This window comes from Pteronotus mesoamericanus, unplaced genomic scaffold (assembly GCF_021234165.1).
Source record: "Pteronotus mesoamericanus isolate MK-2021 breed Mesoamerican mustached bat unplaced genomic scaffold, CSHL_Meso_final scaffold_85, whole genome shotgun sequence".
Taxonomy (NCBI): Eukaryota; Metazoa; Chordata; class Mammalia; order Chiroptera; family Mormoopidae; genus Pteronotus; species Pteronotus mesoamericanus.
The window spans coordinates 38326574-38344661 of NW_026555329.1; the positions used below are offsets into that span (position 1 = coordinate 38326574).

An 18088-nucleotide genomic window follows, 5' to 3' on the forward strand; every position below is an offset into this window, starting at 1 on the left:
GGGTTTATTTCTGAGCTCTCTATTCTGTTCCATTGATCTATGTGTCTGTTCTTATTCCAGTACCAGACTGTTTTAATTACAGTGGCCTTATAGTATAGTTTTATATCAGGTATTATGAGCCTTCCAACTTTATTCTTCTTTCTCAGAATTGCTGAGGCTATTTGGGTCCTTTTTGGTTCTATATACATTTTTGAAATATTTTTTCTGGATCTGTGAAATATGCCATTGATATTTTAATAGGAATTGTGTTGACTCTATAGATTGCTTTGGGTAGTATGGACATTTTAATGAGGTTAATTCTTCCAACCCATGAACACAGTATATGCTTCCATTTATTTGTATCTTCCTCAATTTCTTTCTACAATGTTCTATAATTTTCCGAGTATAGGTCTTTTACCTCCTTGGTTAAATTTATTTGTAGGTACTTTATTTTTCTTGTTGCTCTGGTAAATGGTATTTTTTCTTAGTTTGTTTTCCTGATAGTTCATCAATTTCTGAATATTGACTTTATATCCAGCTACTTTGCTGAATTCACTTATTAGGTCAAGAAATTTTTGATGGAGACTATAGGGTTTTCTATGTAAACTATCATGTCATTGTGAATAATGACATTTTTACTTCTTTTTTTTCCAATTTGGATGCCTTTTATTTCTTTTTCTTGTCTAATTGCTGTGGCCAAAACTTCTAGTTCCATAATGAATGGGAATGGTGAAAGCAGACATCCTTGTCTCATTCCTGATCTTAAAGGAAATGCTTTTATTTTTGCCCATTGAGTATGATGTTGGCTGTGGGTTTCTTGTATATGGCCTTTTTTTATTTTGTGATATGATCCCCCTATTCCCACTTTACTGGTTGTTTTTATCATATGGGTGCTGCGTTTTATCAAATGCTTTTTCAGCATCTGTTAATATGTTCATGTGATTTTTGTCCTTTATTTTGTGTATGTGGTGAATTACGTTCATTGATTTGTGAACACTGTACCATCCTTGCATCCCTGGGATAAATCCCACTGGATTGTGGTGTATGATCTTTTTAATGAATTGTCAATATTTTGTGGAGGATCTTAGCATCTCTGTTCATCAGAGATATTGGCCTGTAATTTTCTATCTTTGTTGTGTCTTTAACTGGTTTTGGAATTAGGATGATACTGGCCTCGTAAAATAAGTTTGGAAGTCTCCCCTGTTCTTGAACTTTTTGGAATAGTTTGAGAATAGTAGGTGTATTTCTCTTTTGAAATTTTTGATAAAATTTACCTGTGAAGCCATCCAGGTTCGAGCTTTTGTGTGCTGGGAGTTTTTTAATTACTGCTTCAGTTTTGCCAGTTGTTATCAGTCTTTCTGCTGCTTCTTGATTCACTTTTGGAAGATTTTATGTTTCTAGAAATTTGTCCCTTATGCCTAGGTTGTCCAATTTTTTGATGTGTAGTTGATCATAGTAATTTCTTGCAATCCTTTGTATTTCTGTGGTGACAACTGTTACTTCTCCCCTTTTGTTTCTGACTTTATTTATTTGGGTCCTCTTTTTTTTTTTTTTTTTGATGAGTCTGGTTAAAGTTTTACAATATTGGTTTATCTTTTCAAAGAACCAGCTTCTGGATTGGTTGATTCTTTGAATTTTTTTTTTTAGTCTCTATATAATTTAATTCTGCTCTGATCTTGATTATTCCCTTCCTTCTGCTCTAGTTCTTTTAGATGTAGGGTTAGGTTGTTTATTTGAGAATCTTCTATCTTCTTTAGATGGGTCTCTAGTGCTATAAACTTCCCTCTCAGGAATGCCTTTGCTGTGTCCAACTGGTTTTGGGTTGTTGTGTATTCATTTTCATTTGTTTCCAGATAGTTTTTCATTTCTTTCTTGACCACATTGTTAACCCGTTAATTTTTAAATAACATGTTTAGTCTCTATGTATTTGAATGTTTTTGAGTTTTTTCTTGAGGTTGGTTTCTAGTTTCCAGCCATTGTGATCCAAGAAGATGCTTGATATGATTTTAATTTTCTTGATTTGTTAAGGCATGTTTTTGTGTCCTTTTCAAAGATAGACCATGTGGTGATCCATGTGCATTTGAAAAGAACATATATTGTGCTTCTTTGGGTGAAATGTTCTGTAAATATCAGTTAAGTCCATTTGACATAGAGCATTGTTCAATGCCACAATATCCTTGTAATTCTTTGTCTGCAAAACCTATTTATTGTTGACTATGGGGAGTTAAAATCCCCATACAATAACTGTATTGCCGTCAAATTCTTTCTTAAAGTCCTCTGATATTTTTCTTACATATTTAGATGCTTCTGTGTTGGGTGCTTATATATTTGCCAGGGTTATATCGTCTTGTTGCATTGCTCTCTTAAGTATTATAGTGACCTTCTTTGTCTCTTGTTATGACCTTTGTTTTGAACTCTATTTCATCTGATATAAGTATTGTAACACCAGGTTTTATTTCACGTCCATTTGTTTGGAATATTTTTTTCAATCCCTTCACATGCAGCCTGTGTAGATCTTTTGCTATGAGGTGGGTCTCTTGTAGACAGCAAATATGTAGATCATGTTTTCTAATCCATTCAGCTACCATATATTTTTTTGATTGGAGCATTTAACCCATTTACATTTAAGGTTATTATTGATAGGTACTTATTCATTTCAATTTTCCCCTTTACCTGTGTTGTTCTCTCCCCCCCCCACCCCCGCTGACTTTCTTCTTAAAGCAGTCACTTTAGCATGTCTTGCAATGCTGGTTTAGTGGATATATGCTCTTTTAACCTTTTTTTTTTGTCTAAAAAGCTCATTATTTCACCTCCCATTTTAAATGAGAACTTTGCTGGATAGAGTAGTTTTGATTGCAGGTCTTTGGTTTCCATTACCTGGAATATTTCATGCCTGTCCATTCTGGCTTGTAGTGCTTCTGCTGAGAAGTCAGCAGATAGCCTTATTGGAGCTGCCTTGTATATGTTACTAGCTGTTTCTATTTTGCTACCTTTAAGATTCTCTCTTTGTCTATAAATTTTTCCATTTTAATTGTAATGTATTGGAGTGAGCCTTTTTGAGTTCATTTTAATTGGAACCCTTTGTTCTTCCTGAACTTCTATGGCTTTTCCCCCTCACTAAGTTAGGGAAGTTTTCTGTCATTTTTTTCAAAGAGTTTTTTTTATCCCTTGATCCTTTTCTTCTTCTTCTGGTATCCCTATGATGTGAAAGTGTTATGTTTCATATTGTCCTGAATCTCTCTTAAACTATCCTCTCTCTTTTTGGATATTTTTTCTTTTTGTTGCTTTTGTGGGTATTTTTTTCTACCTTGTCTTCAACTAATGGATTTGGTCCTCTGCTTCATCTAGCCTGCTTGTAATTCTTTCTAGTGTATTCATCATTTCAGATATTATGTTCTTCATTACCACCTGATTCTTATTCATAGTTTCTATGTCCTTTTTCATGCTGATATAGTTCCCACTCCATTCCTTGTAGCTTCCATAAAGTTCCTGTTGTTCTCCCTGAGTTTCTTAAACATCCTTATAACCATTACTTTGAGCTCTATGCCTGCTAAATTGCTTGCCTCTGTTTCATTTAGCTCTTTTTCTGGGGATTCCTCCTTTCCTTTGATTTGAGGTTGTTTCTTTGTTTCCCTATTTTAGGTGACTCTTTTTGTTTGTTTCTGCATATTAGATTGACCTCCTTTGACTCCCTGTCTTCATGGGGTAGTCTTCTGTGGTAGGATTCCCCTGGGCCTCAGTGGTATATTTGATCACTCAGGCTGGATGCTCTAGTGATACCCTTTATGCAATTTATGTGGGCTCTCTTGTTGTAATTGGGTTTTGATTGTTGTTGGCTCTCATTTGTGGGTTCTTCCCTCCAGCTGACTGACTGAGTCACCACCCCCACCATGTCTCTTATGCTGTTGTACAGGTGCTGGCAGAACAAGGCAGAACAACCCAGAATACAAAACCTACACCAGCAAAAATATCCCCAACCACAACAGCAATATCAACAACAAATGAATAAAAATTAATAAAGGTGGAAAGAAAATAAACATATTATAAGGAAAAAAGGTAAGAGAGGAGTAAAAGAAAGAAAAATGATTTTGAAATGTTAGAGGGAGGAGAGATACTAAGTGAGGGATTAGAAAAAAGGTGAAGGAGAAGAAAAAGTAAAATTTAAAACATAAACAAAAAAGGGAAGGAAGAAAGCAAAATGAAATAAGAAAAGAGAAGAGTATACTATGATTTGAAAAGAAAAATTGTGAAACCATAGGAACAGAACTGAAGAGAAAAACAACTGCACAATATCAATGACAATTGAGCAAAGATTAATAAAGGTGGAAAGAGAATGAGAATATTCTAAGAAAGAGGAAGAAAGAATATGTGGTACCTACAGGAAAGGAAAATGATTTGGAGGGGATAGACAAAGGAGAAATAATAAGAGTAAGGAATAGATACTATGCTAAGGAAGGGAAACAAATTTCAAAAGAAACTAAGAAAGGGCAGAAAGAAGGCAAAAATGGAGTATGACAGAAGTAGAATATACTATGAAATTTAAAAATAAAAAATAGTGAACAAATAGGAATAAAATTGAAGACAAACAACAACAACTGTAATATCAATGACAAACAAGCAAAGATTAATAAAGGTGGAAAGAATATAAAAGTATTGTAAGAAAGGGAAAAAGAATGTAAGGTGACTAAAGGAAAGAAAAATGATTTTAAGAGGCTAGAGGGAGGAGAAATAGTAAGAGTTAAGGAATAGAAACACAGTGTAGAGAGGGGGAAAATAAAATTTAAAACAAGAATAAGAGAGGGAAGGAAGAAGGCAAAAATGGACTAAGGCAAGGGAAGAGTAAAATATGAGATTTGAAATGAAAATAAAAAAGTAACAGGAATAAAATTGAAGAAAAAGGAAAAATGTTAAAAAGCTATGCACGAGAAAAAAAAATAATGCAAATACTAAAAAAGAACAAGGTGGAATTCATCCCGGCAGAGTTTGGTGTTTGCCTGTTGCCTCCACCTGCTTCAGGGATGGTGGGAGATTTCCCCTGTGAGGTACTGTTTAATCTTCAAGGAAGATTGTGGGTGTGTTCCCCTGTCCCTGTGCTACATGTCTTGGTCTGACCCAGATTATTTACAGTAATGTAGAGTTTCTGATGAATTAGCTGTCCATTTCATGTGAGGGGCCAATCTGTGTAAGAGAGTCAACTCTTTCCTGCTTGGTGCTGATGGCAGTTCAGTGTAAGAGCTGAGGCTGGGTGTGGCCCTGAATTCCCCTTGCTGTGCCAATTTCTGCACTCAACCCAGCTGGTTTCGGTGGAAGAGGGCCCTAGGAACCAGAATATCTTGTCCTGGCTGAGAAAAGTTCAGAAAGACTCCCCTTAGCATCTCCCTTTCTTTTCTTGTGGGAAGACCAACAGGGTGTTCTTGAGCCTGGCCTGACTGTTCTGCAGAGCTTCACTGTTGGATGTAGTGCTTGCAAACTGGTCAGTGCAAGGCTACTTCTCTACTCCTTGGTTTCAGAACTTCCTATCAGCTAAGCTTCTGTTGATTGTTCAGGTTACTTGTCAGGAGACCAGCCAAAATTCTGAGTTGAGGGCAAGAGCAAGTGGATTCAGCTTCCACTTACTCAGCCACCATCTTCCAATCCATATGAGTTCTTTATAAATTTTAGGTATTAACCTTTATCAGATGTACTGTATTTTACCATGTATAACACACACATTTTTGCACAAATTTTTGAGGGAAAAATAAAGATGCACATTATACATGGGTAGTACCTGAAATGCCTTATATCTGTTCTTGTGTTTTATAATTATTTGTTATGTAAAATTTCTGGTACCGTAATGTGATCAAAAACAAATGCTAAAATTCCTTTATAACACATAAATAAGTATCTAAATAGAAATAAAAAATTAAATTAAAAAATTAAAATGAAAGACTTTTTTCCTGAAAATTTGGGCCAAAAATGTGTGTGCACAATATACACTGCAAAATACAGTAACATTAGTAAATATCTTCACTCATTCAGTGGGCTGTCTTTTTGTATTGTTGATGGTTTTCTTTGCTGGGCAGAACCAGTTTAGTTTGATGTGGTTCTATCTGTTTATTTTTTCTTTTGTTTTTCTTGCTTGACAAGATATATCAGAAAAAATATTGTTAAGTGAAATTTCAGAAATTTTACTGTTTATGTTTTCTTCTAGGAGTTTTATAGTTTTGATTCTTACATTTATGTCTTTTTAAAAAATATTTAATTTATTTATTTAGAGTGAAAATAAAGGAACAAGAGAGGGAGAGAAACATAGTTGTGAGAGAGAAACATTGATTGGCTGCCTCCCGAATGTGCCCTCACTGCAGGACCAAACCTACAACCAAGGCATGTGCACTAGTTGGGAATCGAATCCATGACCTTATGCTTCGCAGGACAATGCCCAACCAACTGAGCCACACCATTGGGCACATTTAAGTCTTTAATTAATTTTGAGTCTTTTCTTGTATATAGTGTAAGAAGGTGGTCAAGTTTCATTTCTTTTTGTATGGATATGTCCAATCTTCCCAACACCATTTATTGAAGAGATTGTCTTTACTCCATTGTATTTTTTATTTTTTTGCTTCCTTTGTCAAACATTAATTGACTCTGTGGGAGTGGGTTTATTTCTGGACTATTCTGTTCCATTGATCTATATTTTTGTTTTTATGCCAATACCACGCTACTTTGATTACTATAGCCTTGTACTATAGTTTGATATCAGGTGGCATACCTCCTACTTTATCCTTCATTCTCAAGATTGCTGTGGCTATTTGGGGTCTTTTGTTGTACCATGTAAATTTTTGAATTATTTGTTCTAGTTCTGTGAAAAACACCATTGGTATTTTGATAGGGATTGCATTGAATCTGTAGACTGCTTTGGGTAGCGTGGACACTTTAATGCTGTTAATTCTTTGTATCCTTGAGCATGGTATATGCTTCCATTTATTTATATCTTTTTTAGTTCCTTTCTTCAGTGCCTTATAATTTTCTGAGTACAGGCCTTTTACCCTCTTGGTTAAATTTATCCCTCAGTATCTTATTTATTGATTAAATGGGACTGTTTTCTTAATTCCTCTTTCTGGTAGTTTGTTATTGGTATATAAAAAAATGCAACTTATTCCTGAATATCTATTTTGTATCTTACTACTTTACTGAATTTATTTATCACTTCTAGTAGTTTTTTGGTGGAATCTTTAGGGTTCTCTGTACACAATATCATGTCATCTGCAAATAATGGCAGTTTTACTTCTTCCTTTCCAATATGGATGCCTTTTATTTTTTCTTGCTTGATTTCTGTGGTTAGAACTTCCAGTGCTATGTTTAATGAGAGTGGTGAAAGTGGACATTCTTGTCTTGTTCTTGATCTTAAGGGAAATACTTTTAGTTTTCCCCATTGAGTTCGATGTTAGCTGTGGGTTTGTCATATATGACCTTTATTACCTTGAGGTATGTTCCTTCTTTTGCCACTTTGCTGAGGTTTTAATTATAAATGGGTGGCGGATTTTGTTAAATGTTTTCTGCATCTATTGATATGATCATATGATTTTTAAGTATATTTTATTGATTATGCTATTGCAGTTGTCCCTTTTTCCCCCCTTAACTCCCCTCTGCACTGCACCCCTCCTCCCACCAGCATTCCCCACTCTTAGTTCATGTCCATGGGTCATACACATAAGTTCTTTGGCTTCTCCATTTCCTATACTTTTTTTTTTTTAAAGAACTTAGTATTTATTCACTCTCCAAGAAAGGATAGGGACATGGTGTGGAGGGATGCACCAGCCCATTTCCTATACTATTCTTAACCTCCCCCTGTCTATTTTGTACATACCATTTATGCTTATTCCCTGTACCTTTTCCCACATCTCCCACCTACTTCTCGCTCCTGATAACCCACCATGTGATCTCCATTTCTGTAATTCTGCTCCTGTTCTAGTTGTTTGCTTAGGTTTTTTTTTTTAAGGTTATTTATTTATAGTTGTGAGTTTGTTGTCATTTGAGTGTTCATAGTTTTGATCTTCTTTTTCTTACATAAGCTCCTTTAACATTTCATATAATAAGGGCTTGGTGATGATGAACTTCTTTAACTTTACCTTATCTGGGAAGCACTTTATCTGTCTTTCCATTATAAATGATAGCTTTGTTGGGTAGAGTAGTCTTGGATGCAGATCCTTGCCTTTCATGACTTTGAATACTTCTTTCCAGTCCCTTCTTGCCTGTAAGGTTTCTTTGGAGAAATCATCTGATAGTCTTATGGGCACTACTTTGTAGGTAACTATTTCCTTTTCTCTTGCTGCTTTTAAGATTCTCTCCTTATCTTTAATTTTTGGCAATTTAATTATGATGTGTCTTGGTGTGTTCCTCCTTAGATCCAATTTTTTTGGGACTCTGTGAGCTTCCTGAACTTCTTGGAAATCTATTTCCTTTGCCAGATTGGGGAAGTTTTCCTTCATTGTTTTTTCAAATAAGTTTTCAATTTTTTGCTCTTTCTCTTCTCTTTCTGGCACCCCACGATTCGGATGTTGGAACATTTAAAGTTGTCCCTGGGGTTCCTAAGCCTCTCCTCATGTTTTTGAATTCTTGTTTCTTCATTCTGTTCTGGTTGAATGTTTATTTCTTCCTTTAGTTCCAAATCATGGGTTTGAGTCCTGGTTTTCTTCCCTTTACTGTTGATTCCCTGTATATTTTTCTTTATTTCACTTTGCATAGCCTTCACTTCTCCCTCTATTTTGCATCTGTACTTGGTCATTTCCATAAGCATCCTGATTACCAGTGTTTTGAACTCTGCATCTGATAGGTTGGCTATCTCCTCTTCACTTTGTTATTTTTCTGGTATTTTGATCTGTTTGTGCCTTTGAGCCATAGTTCTTTGTCTCAGCACACCTGTTAGGTTGTAAGGGTGGAGCCTTAGGTATTTGTGGTGGGGGGGCAATCCACTTCAGTGGGTTGTGGCTTTGTATGTACAGGAGGAATCAGAGAGGGAACACTGCTGCTTGCATGGCTCTCAACCCACTTTCAGTCACTTCCCCTGCTACCCACAAGCAAATTGGGCCCTTAAGGTGCTGATTCCCAGGTGGATGGTTTTGTGTACATCCTAAGACCCTGTGGGTCTCTCCAATGAACTCTCCTGTGAGGTTGGGAGTTTCTCCCACTGCTGCAACCCTCACAGGTTTTTACAGCCAGAGGTTTTGGGGCTTAGTTTCCCATACTGGAAACATGGGTCACACTATCTGTCTTGCTCCCCAGTTATTCCTCACAGCTTATCTGTGAGTCCCACGAATGTGGGACTGCCCAGTCTGCCACCTTGCTGCAAGTCCTCTCTGCCCCAGCTTCCTGTCTCTGCCTTCCTACCAGTCTGGATGAATGTTTCTTCTTTAACTCCTTGCTTGTCAGACTTCCACACCGTTCCTTTCTGGCAGATCCAGTTGTTTTTTGTTTTTAAATTTGTTGTCCTTTTTTTTGTTGTGCAAGGAAGCAAAGCATATCTACCTATGCCTTCATCTTGGCCAGAAGTGAAATGATCATATGAATTCTATCTTTCATTTTGTTTATGTGATGTAACACATTAATTGGTTTGCAGATATTGTAACAACCTTGCATTCCAGGAATAAATCCCACTTGATCATGGTGTATGATCATTTTAATGTATTGCTGAATTCAGTTTGCTAATATTTTGTTGAGGATTTCATCAGGGATATTGGCATATGTTTTTTTTTTTTCTTTGTAGCATCTTTATCTGTTTTTTGGAATTAGGATAGTGCTGCCTTGAAAATGAGCTTGGGAACCTTCCCTCCTCTTGAATTATTTGGAATAGTTTGAGAAAAATAAGTGTTACTTTTTCTTTGAATGTTTGGTAAAATTCATTTGTTAAGCCATTCAGTTCAGTACTTTGATTTGTTAGGGGTTTTTTGATTACTGCTTTGATTTTGTTGGTTGTAATTATTCTGTTCAGATCTGTTTTTTAATTCACTTTTAGAAAATTGTATGTTTCTAGGAATTTACCCATTTCTTCAAGATTGTTCAATTTGTTGGCATATAGTTGTGTGTTTTCTTATTATCCTTTTTATTTCTGTAGTGTCAGTTATTAGTTCTCTTCTTTCAATTCTGATTTTATTTATTTGAGTCTTTTCTCTCTCTCTCTCTTTTTTTTTTATTGATGAGTATGGTTAAAAGTATATCCATCTTGTTTATCTTTTCAAAGAGCCAGCTCTTTGTTCCATTGACTTTTTGTACTGCTTTTTAAAAACGCTGTTTTGTTGATTTCAATCTAATCTTTATTATTTCTTTTCTCCTATTCACTTTGGCTTGGTTTGTTGTTCTTTATCTAGTTCCATCACACATAAGGTTAGATTGTTTATTTGAGATTTGTCTTGTTTCTTGAGGTAGGACTGTATTGCTCTGATTTTTCTCCTAGGACTACTTTTGCTGGTCTAATAGATTTTGGGTTGATGTGTTCTCATTTTTATTTGTTTCAAGGTATCTTTTGATTTTCCTTAATCTCCTTGTTAACCCATTCGTTATATATAACAGGTTTTAATTTTTTTCTTTTCTTTTTAAAAAATATTTTATTTATTTATTTTTAGATAGAGAAAACGGGAGGAAGAAAGAGAAGGAGAGAAACATGATCAGTTGCCTTTCATATGTGCACTGACCAGGGACTGGGCCTACAACCCAGGCATGTGCCCTGATCAAACCAGTTACTTTTTGCTTTGTGAGACGATGCCCAACCAACTGAGCCACACCCATCAAGGCTAGTTTTATTTCTTTTAATTGATTTCTAGTTTCATACCATTGTTGTTGGAGAAGGTGCTTGATCGAATTTAAATCTTCTTAAATTATTGAGACTGTTTTGTGTCTCATGTGATCTATCCTGGAAAATGTTTCATGTGCACTTAAAAAAGATGTATATTTTCCTGCTTTGTGGTAAAATGCTCAGAAAATATTGATAAAACTCATCTGGTCTAGTGTGTCATTTAAGGCCAATGTTTCCTTGTTGATTTTCTGTTTGGAAGATCTATCCATTGATGTCGATGAGGTGTTAAAATTCCCTACTGTATTACTGTCAATCTCTCCCTTTATGTTCATCAAGATTTGCTTTATGTTTTTAGGTGTCCCTGTCTTGGGTACCTAAATGTTAACAATGGTTCTATCCTCTCATTGGATTGATCCATTTATCATTATGTAATGTTCTTTGTCTCTTATTATAGTATTTGTTTTAAAGTCTATTTTCTTCTGATGTAAGTATTGCTACCCCAGCTTTTTTAAGATTCCATTTGCATGAAAATTTTTTCCATCCCTTTACTTTTAGTCTGTGCATGTATTTTGTTCTGTGGTAGTCTCTTATAGACTGTATATATGTGGGTCTTATTTTCTTATTCATTTAGCTACTGTATGTCTTTTGATTGTAGTATTCAAGCCATTTACACTTAAAGTGATTATTGGTAGGTATTTTTTTATTGTAATTTTATTTATTATATGTATGTTTCTCTTTCTTTCTTCTTCTTAAAGAAAACCCTTTAACATTTCTTGTAATGGTGGTTTGATGATAATGAAATGTTTTTTTTGGTTTGGTCTTGGGTAGCTCTTCATTTCTTCTTCAATTTTAAATGATATCATTACTGGGTAGAGTAGTCTTGATTGCAGGTTCTTGATTTTTTCATCCCTTTCACTATTTTGTTCTAATCTCTTCTGGACGAAATATTTCTGTTGAGAAATCAGCTGATACTCTTATGGGAACTCCCTTGTAGGTTATTGTCTTTTGCTATTTTTAAGGGTCCCTCTGTGTCTTTAACCTTTGCCGTTTTAATTTTGATGTATCTTGGTTTGGGCCTTCTTGGCTCTATTTTGTTTGGGATTCTGTGCTTCTTGGGCTTGTGCTGCTTTTTTCTTCACCAGGTTAGGGGAGTTTTCAGTCATTATTTCTTCAAATAGGCTCTTAGTCCTTTGCTCTCTTTTCTCGTTCTGGTATCCCAGGGATGTGGATATTATTATGTTTGATGTTGCCGCAGAGGCCCCTTAAAGAATCCTCATTTAAATTTTTTTTTTTTTTTGCTGTTTAGTTTTCTCCTACCTTGTCTTCTAAATTGCTGATTCAGTTTTTTGCTTCATCTTGTTTCTTGTTGATTCCTTCTAGTATATTCTTTGTTTCAAATATTGCATTCTTTATTTCAGACTTTTTAATGGTTTCTGTGTCCTTTGTTATGCTTACTATTTCTTTGTTTTTAAGTTCTCATTGAGTTCCTCCATTCTTACCCTAATTTGTTTGAGCAGCCTTATAATTATTATTTGGAACTCAGTATCTGGTAGATTGCTTGCCGTCCTTTTATTTACTTCTTTTTCTGGGGATTTCTTCAGTTCTGTCATTTTGGGCATGTTTCTTCATCCTCTCATTTTTACTCCCTGTCTGTGTATGTTTCTGTGTATTAGGTAGATCTGCTATGACTTTAGTCTTGGTAGGGTGGCCTTATGTAGTAGATGTCCTGTCAGACTCAGTAACTCAGTCTCCCTGGTCACCTGAGCCATGTGCTCCTAGGAATGCCCCTTGAGTGAATTATGTAAACTCTCCTGTTGTAGTTTGAGTCTTGATTGTTATTGGCCAGTCCATGGGTGGACTCAACCCTCAGGTTGGCTGATGGTGAGGACTGACCCTGATCAAAGTGTACAAGCTGCTGTGCAGAGGTTGATGCCATAAAGTGGAATTCACCCCAGCAGGGTCTGGTGCCTGTGGAGATCTCCCTTTGGATATGCCACTTTGGAGCTAATTGGGTCATGCTCTCATGTGGGTCAGTAGTCCACCACCAGGTGTATTAGTTCTGGGGCCTCTTGTGAGGGTTGCAGATGCATGTCAGTATCAGATGCTGCCTGTGTTTGGCCCTGGGCTATGTTTTAGGTGCCACAGAGTGATCCACAGTTTCTGGCTGCCTCTGCTTTCCTTGGAGCACATGAGTGGGGCCAAGCTGTGTATCAAGGCTGGCACTGAGCCCAGGCCAGGTCAGTAAAGGCCCAAAGGTTCACCTTTGCCTCCTGACTGCCTGTTAGGTTCACTCTTTGAAAGAGCCTCTGGAAGTATACAAGTTATGTGAATTAGATTCTTAGTGATCACCAGGTTGGGGTGAGTGGTGTTCTCCAAACTGATGTAGATCACACTCGTCACCAGTTGTGAGTCTGAGGCCACTCAGCAAAAATCCCAAGGTACACCAATACCAGCTGCCACTCACCTGGTGCCAATGGACCATTATGAGTCATCTGGGGGAGGCCAGACAAATTGATTGAGCTAAAACAGACCAAGATTTGGTCATGTGGAGGGAGAGTTATACACACATATGGAGGCACTGGTCAAGTGTGTGAGGAGAAACAAGACCCTCACTCTATAGCCACACAACTTAGTTTTGACACTGCATGAACCTTCCCAGACCTCCTTAAAGCCCTCCAAGAAAGTCTGTACCCTGGGCCTAGGCTGGCCACAGCCAGTGGACTCCTCTAAAGGCCAGGGACATGGCAGGATGGGGCCACAGGGAGTTGAGAGGTAGGGCTAGCTCATTGTCTCAGGCTGATGCTGTACAGAGGAGAGTGTTTGATGTAGGAAAGATGGTATCTGTGGGAGGTGTAGGAGAGAGAGTCAGCACAGGGACCCTGGTGGTTCTCCTTTCAGCCCTCTCCCTCAGACCACACAACCCAGCCTCTCCCTGTATGACTCCAGTCTGCTCTGAGCCACCTTCCTTCCCCTGGAGCACAGGGTGAGTGACTGCAAATCAGATTTTGTGTGCTGGCCTTTAAAGAGGGCATCTGAGTGTCTAGCAGACACCCATCTCTCCCCGATGAGCAGAATCCCTACTAATTTCACAGCCAGATGTTATGTGGACACCTCTTACCTGGTCTGGTGCTCCAGGCTGGGGTGCCTGGCATGGGGTTGAGACCCCTCATTCCTCAGGGAGGTTCTTTGCAGCTGAGATATCCCCCTAGATTCTCAACAGTTGCATGTGGGTACGGGGCCAGCCCTTTTCGTGTCCTGGCCCTTCTTACCAGTCTCATTCTGGCTTTTTCTGGAAATCCTTGATTATTAGACTTCTGTTCAGCTAGTCTTCAGTTGGTTATTTAGGTTAATTGTTTTGTCATTTAATTGTAATTCTGGTTTGGTCCTGGGAGGTGGTGAGTGTAATTTCTACCTACTCCACAGCCATCTTAGATTCTCCTTGCTCCTTTTTAATAACTGCTTATTTGCAGCCATGGTCAGATAGTTCACTTCATTACTGTTGTCCTTATACACCAAGGTTGTAGGTTTAATCTCCAGCCAAGGCACATACAAGATGCAATCAATGAATGCATGTATAAAAGGAACAACAAATTGATGTTTCTCTTTTTGTCTTTCTCTCTCTCTTCCCTTCTCCCCCTTCCTTTCTCTCTAAAAATCAAACAATAAATAAAAAAAATAGCTGCCTCTTTGCTTGCTATAGTTTTGTGGATCTCATGGATTCAAGCCCTATTGGCTTTCAGTGCTAGATGTTTTTGGAATGAATCTCAGGTGAGATTCTTTTTTGAAATTACAGTTGAGAGAGGAAGATTCAGAATGTTAAAACAACGGTCTCCAACCATAGAAGTTCACACCAAAAGTCAGGAAATCAAGACAGATCAACTTAAGAATCAGAAGCAAAAGAGAAGAGTCTCACAAATAATGGGAAGAGAAAGAAATATGCCCTAATCGAAGGGAAAGGAGCAATCCCCAGAAAGAGAACTAAATGAAATAGAGGCAAGTAAACTATCAAATCTTGAGTTCAAAACAACAGTTCTAAGGAAGCCCAATGAGCTCAGTGAGCTCAGAGAAAATTACAAAAAACTACAGGGAAACTATGAGGAACTTACTGCAAACAATATCAGCATGAAAAAGGACATAGAAACTATCAATAAGAGACAAGACGTAATGAAGAATACAGTTTCTGAATTGAAGAACACAATAGAAGGAATCAAAAGGAGGCTAGATGCAGTAGAGGATCGAATCAGTGAGCTGGAGGACAAGGTAGAAAAAAAATCAAGGTAGAATAAATCAAGAGCAAGAAAATGAAAAAATACTAAAAAAGAATGAAGAGGCATTTAGGGAAATGCAGGACAACCTGAAATGTAATAATATCTGTATAATAGGAATACCAGAAGGAGAAGAGGAAGAGCAAGGGATAGAAAACCTATATGAAAAAGTATCATGGAAAACTTCCTTAATTGGAGGAGAGAAAAAGTCACACAAGTCCAGGAAGCACAGAGGGTCCCATTCAAGAGGAGCCCAATGAGGCCCACTCCAAGACACATCATTAAAATGGCAAATATCAAAGACAAACAGAGAATCCTAAAACAAGCAAAGGAGAAAGAGGTAATAACATATAAAGGAGCACCAATATGGCTAGCAGCTGACTTCTCAGCAGAAACACTGCAGCCAGAATGGACTGGCAAGAAATATTCCAAGTCATGGAAAGCAGAGGCCTGCAACCAAGACTGCTTTACCCAGCAAGGCTCTCAATTAAAAAGGAAGGTTAAATAAGGAGTTTCCCAGACAAAAGAAGGCTAAAAGAATATACCTCCACCAAACTAGCCATGCAAAATGTGCTAAAGGAACTGCTTTAAGATGAAGAAAAAGGAGTCTATGAATACCCAGTTCCTTTCATAGTTGCCAATACTTGATATTACCAATATTTTTAATACTCATTAATCTGATTGTGACAATGATGTTATTTTAATTGTTCCTTTACTATTTGTTGAAACTAAGTCTGTTTTAGTACATTTCTTGCCTATTTCTATTATTTTTTTTAAAAAATGCTTTAAATGACTTTTTGGTATTCTGTATCCATTTATTGAGTAAAGGTTTGTAAAACGTTTTTCCCTAAAAAACAAGCAAACAAAAAAACCCCTATTAACCATGTTTTAGATGTGTTGCAAATACTTTTCTATTCTATTACTTGCCCTTTAACTTTTTTTTATATGTATATTACTATATAGTTAGATGTTTAATATAGTTATATTATCAATATTTACTTTATAGTTTCTGGGTTTGAATATTTTACTTTAGGTCATGAAAAATATTAGTTCTATTTTCTTCTAAAACTCCTTAGATTCTACATATTGATTTTTAACTCACCTGAATATTTCTTGTATAATGTGTGAAATAGGGTTCTATATTTATTTTATTTCAAGTAATAGTGATCCATGCACCTTATTAGTTGAATAAGCCTTATTTTACCCATTGATTTTAAATATCAACTTAATCATATACTATATTGTTAGACAGATATATACATTTGTCTTTAGAATGCTCATTATATTTCATTGATCTACTTGATTATTTCTGTGCTGGTGTCATGTTGGTTTAATTGCTGAGACTTTATAATGGTTTTAAATTTTTAAAAATATTTTATAATTAACTTTGACATTTAAAAAATAAATCAATCTGCATTTAAGAAAGAGAGAGACAGAGAGAGAGAGAGAGAGAGATGAAACTCCTACCTTTTGCGACAACATGGATGGAACTGGAGAATATTAAGCTAAGTGAAATAAGCCAGTTGATAAAAGACAAATACCATATGATCTCACCTATAAGTGGACTCTATTCAACAAAATAAACTAATGAACAAAATAAACCACAGGCACGGAAACATGGAGCAGACTGAAAGTGACCAGAGGGGATGGGGAAAGAGGACAATAGTGGAAAGAAGGAGGAGGGACTAGACAAAGAACATGCATGAATGATCCATGGACATGGACCAAAAAAAAGTACAGTTGACATATTGTGTTAATTTATATTAATTTCAGGTGTACAGTGTAGTGATTTATATTTACATACCTTATGATGTGATCACCCCAATATATCTAGTAACCATCTACCACTGTGCAAAGTTAATACAATATTATTGACTGTATATCCTGTGCAAAAATATGGAATGCCTCACAAATTTGAGTGTCATCCTTGCCCAGGGCCATGCTAATCTCTGTATTGTTTCAGTTTTGGTATATGTGCTGCTTAAGTGGTAGTCTTAAAAGTTGAGGCTCTAAATGTGGAGTCCAATCTCTTCATGACTCAGGGTAAAGATGGGAGTTGCAAGCTTTCTCTAATTGTATGCTGTGGAGGGGTTTATAGAGAGAGCGTCTCAGTCTTTCTTACCTGTTTCAGTGTGGGATGTGGGTATTTTCTTGTTTTCTCAGTGAATAGGAATGGCGCAGGTAGTTTCTGGATTTCTTTCAGAGGGAATTGCTCTATGTGTAGCTATTTATCCAGTGTGTCTGTGGGAGGAGGGGTTGCCATGTTTAAAGACTGCCCCAATTGTTAACTTTTGTTCCACTTTTCAGATTGTGTTGGTGTACCCAATGGAAGAACTTAAGTCACATCTAGAACTGCAACTGTAAGGAAATTTGACATAGGAACCTTTTATATTTCCAGATTCTGAAGGATTGGAAGGCAACTAGAAAGAGGTTTGACATTGATGATAAATTCCAATTTACCAAAACCACCACAACTCATGGGTCAAAGAAAAGAATCATGATGTACATTGAAAATTATTTATAATTGAACAATATAACACTAAGTATCAGAATTTGTGAGGTGCACTTAAAATGCTACCCAGAAATTGATAGCTTAAATGTTTATATCAGAAAAGAAAGGATCAACCATTATGAGCTAAGATTCCAGCTTCAAAAATTTAATAATAAATCTAGTATATCAAACATAAAGAAAAATAGTAGTTTAGAAATAAGAGCAGGATTATTGATACAAATAAAGACATAATCTAGAAGAGAAACAAAACCAAGAATTGGTTCACAGCAATAAAATAGACTTCAGGCAAAATTATTCCATACAAAAAAAGAAAAAGAAAGAAAGATATAAATAAACAATAGGAATAAAAAGGGAAATAGAACTACAGATACTGAAGACATAATAATAATAATAGGGTGTTATGAACAACGTTTTGTCAATACATTTAGTTTAAATGATTAAATTTATAGAAAACTATAACTTACATTTACTCAAGAATACATTACAAAAATGAGTAGTTTTATGATCCTTAAATACTTGAATCAGTTAGCATCGTCATTTGAAGAAAATACCAAGTTCAGAAGG

The 18088-nt window shown here is 36.3% G+C and overlaps 1 pseudogene; it reads right to left on the bottom strand.

Annotated features, from left to right (window-relative positions):
- Positions 1-16902: 16902 nt before the first annotated feature.
- On the bottom strand, positions 16903-17001 carry LOC129063557 (uncharacterized; annotated as a pseudogene).
- Between the last annotated feature and the right edge of the window lie 1087 nt (positions 17002-18088).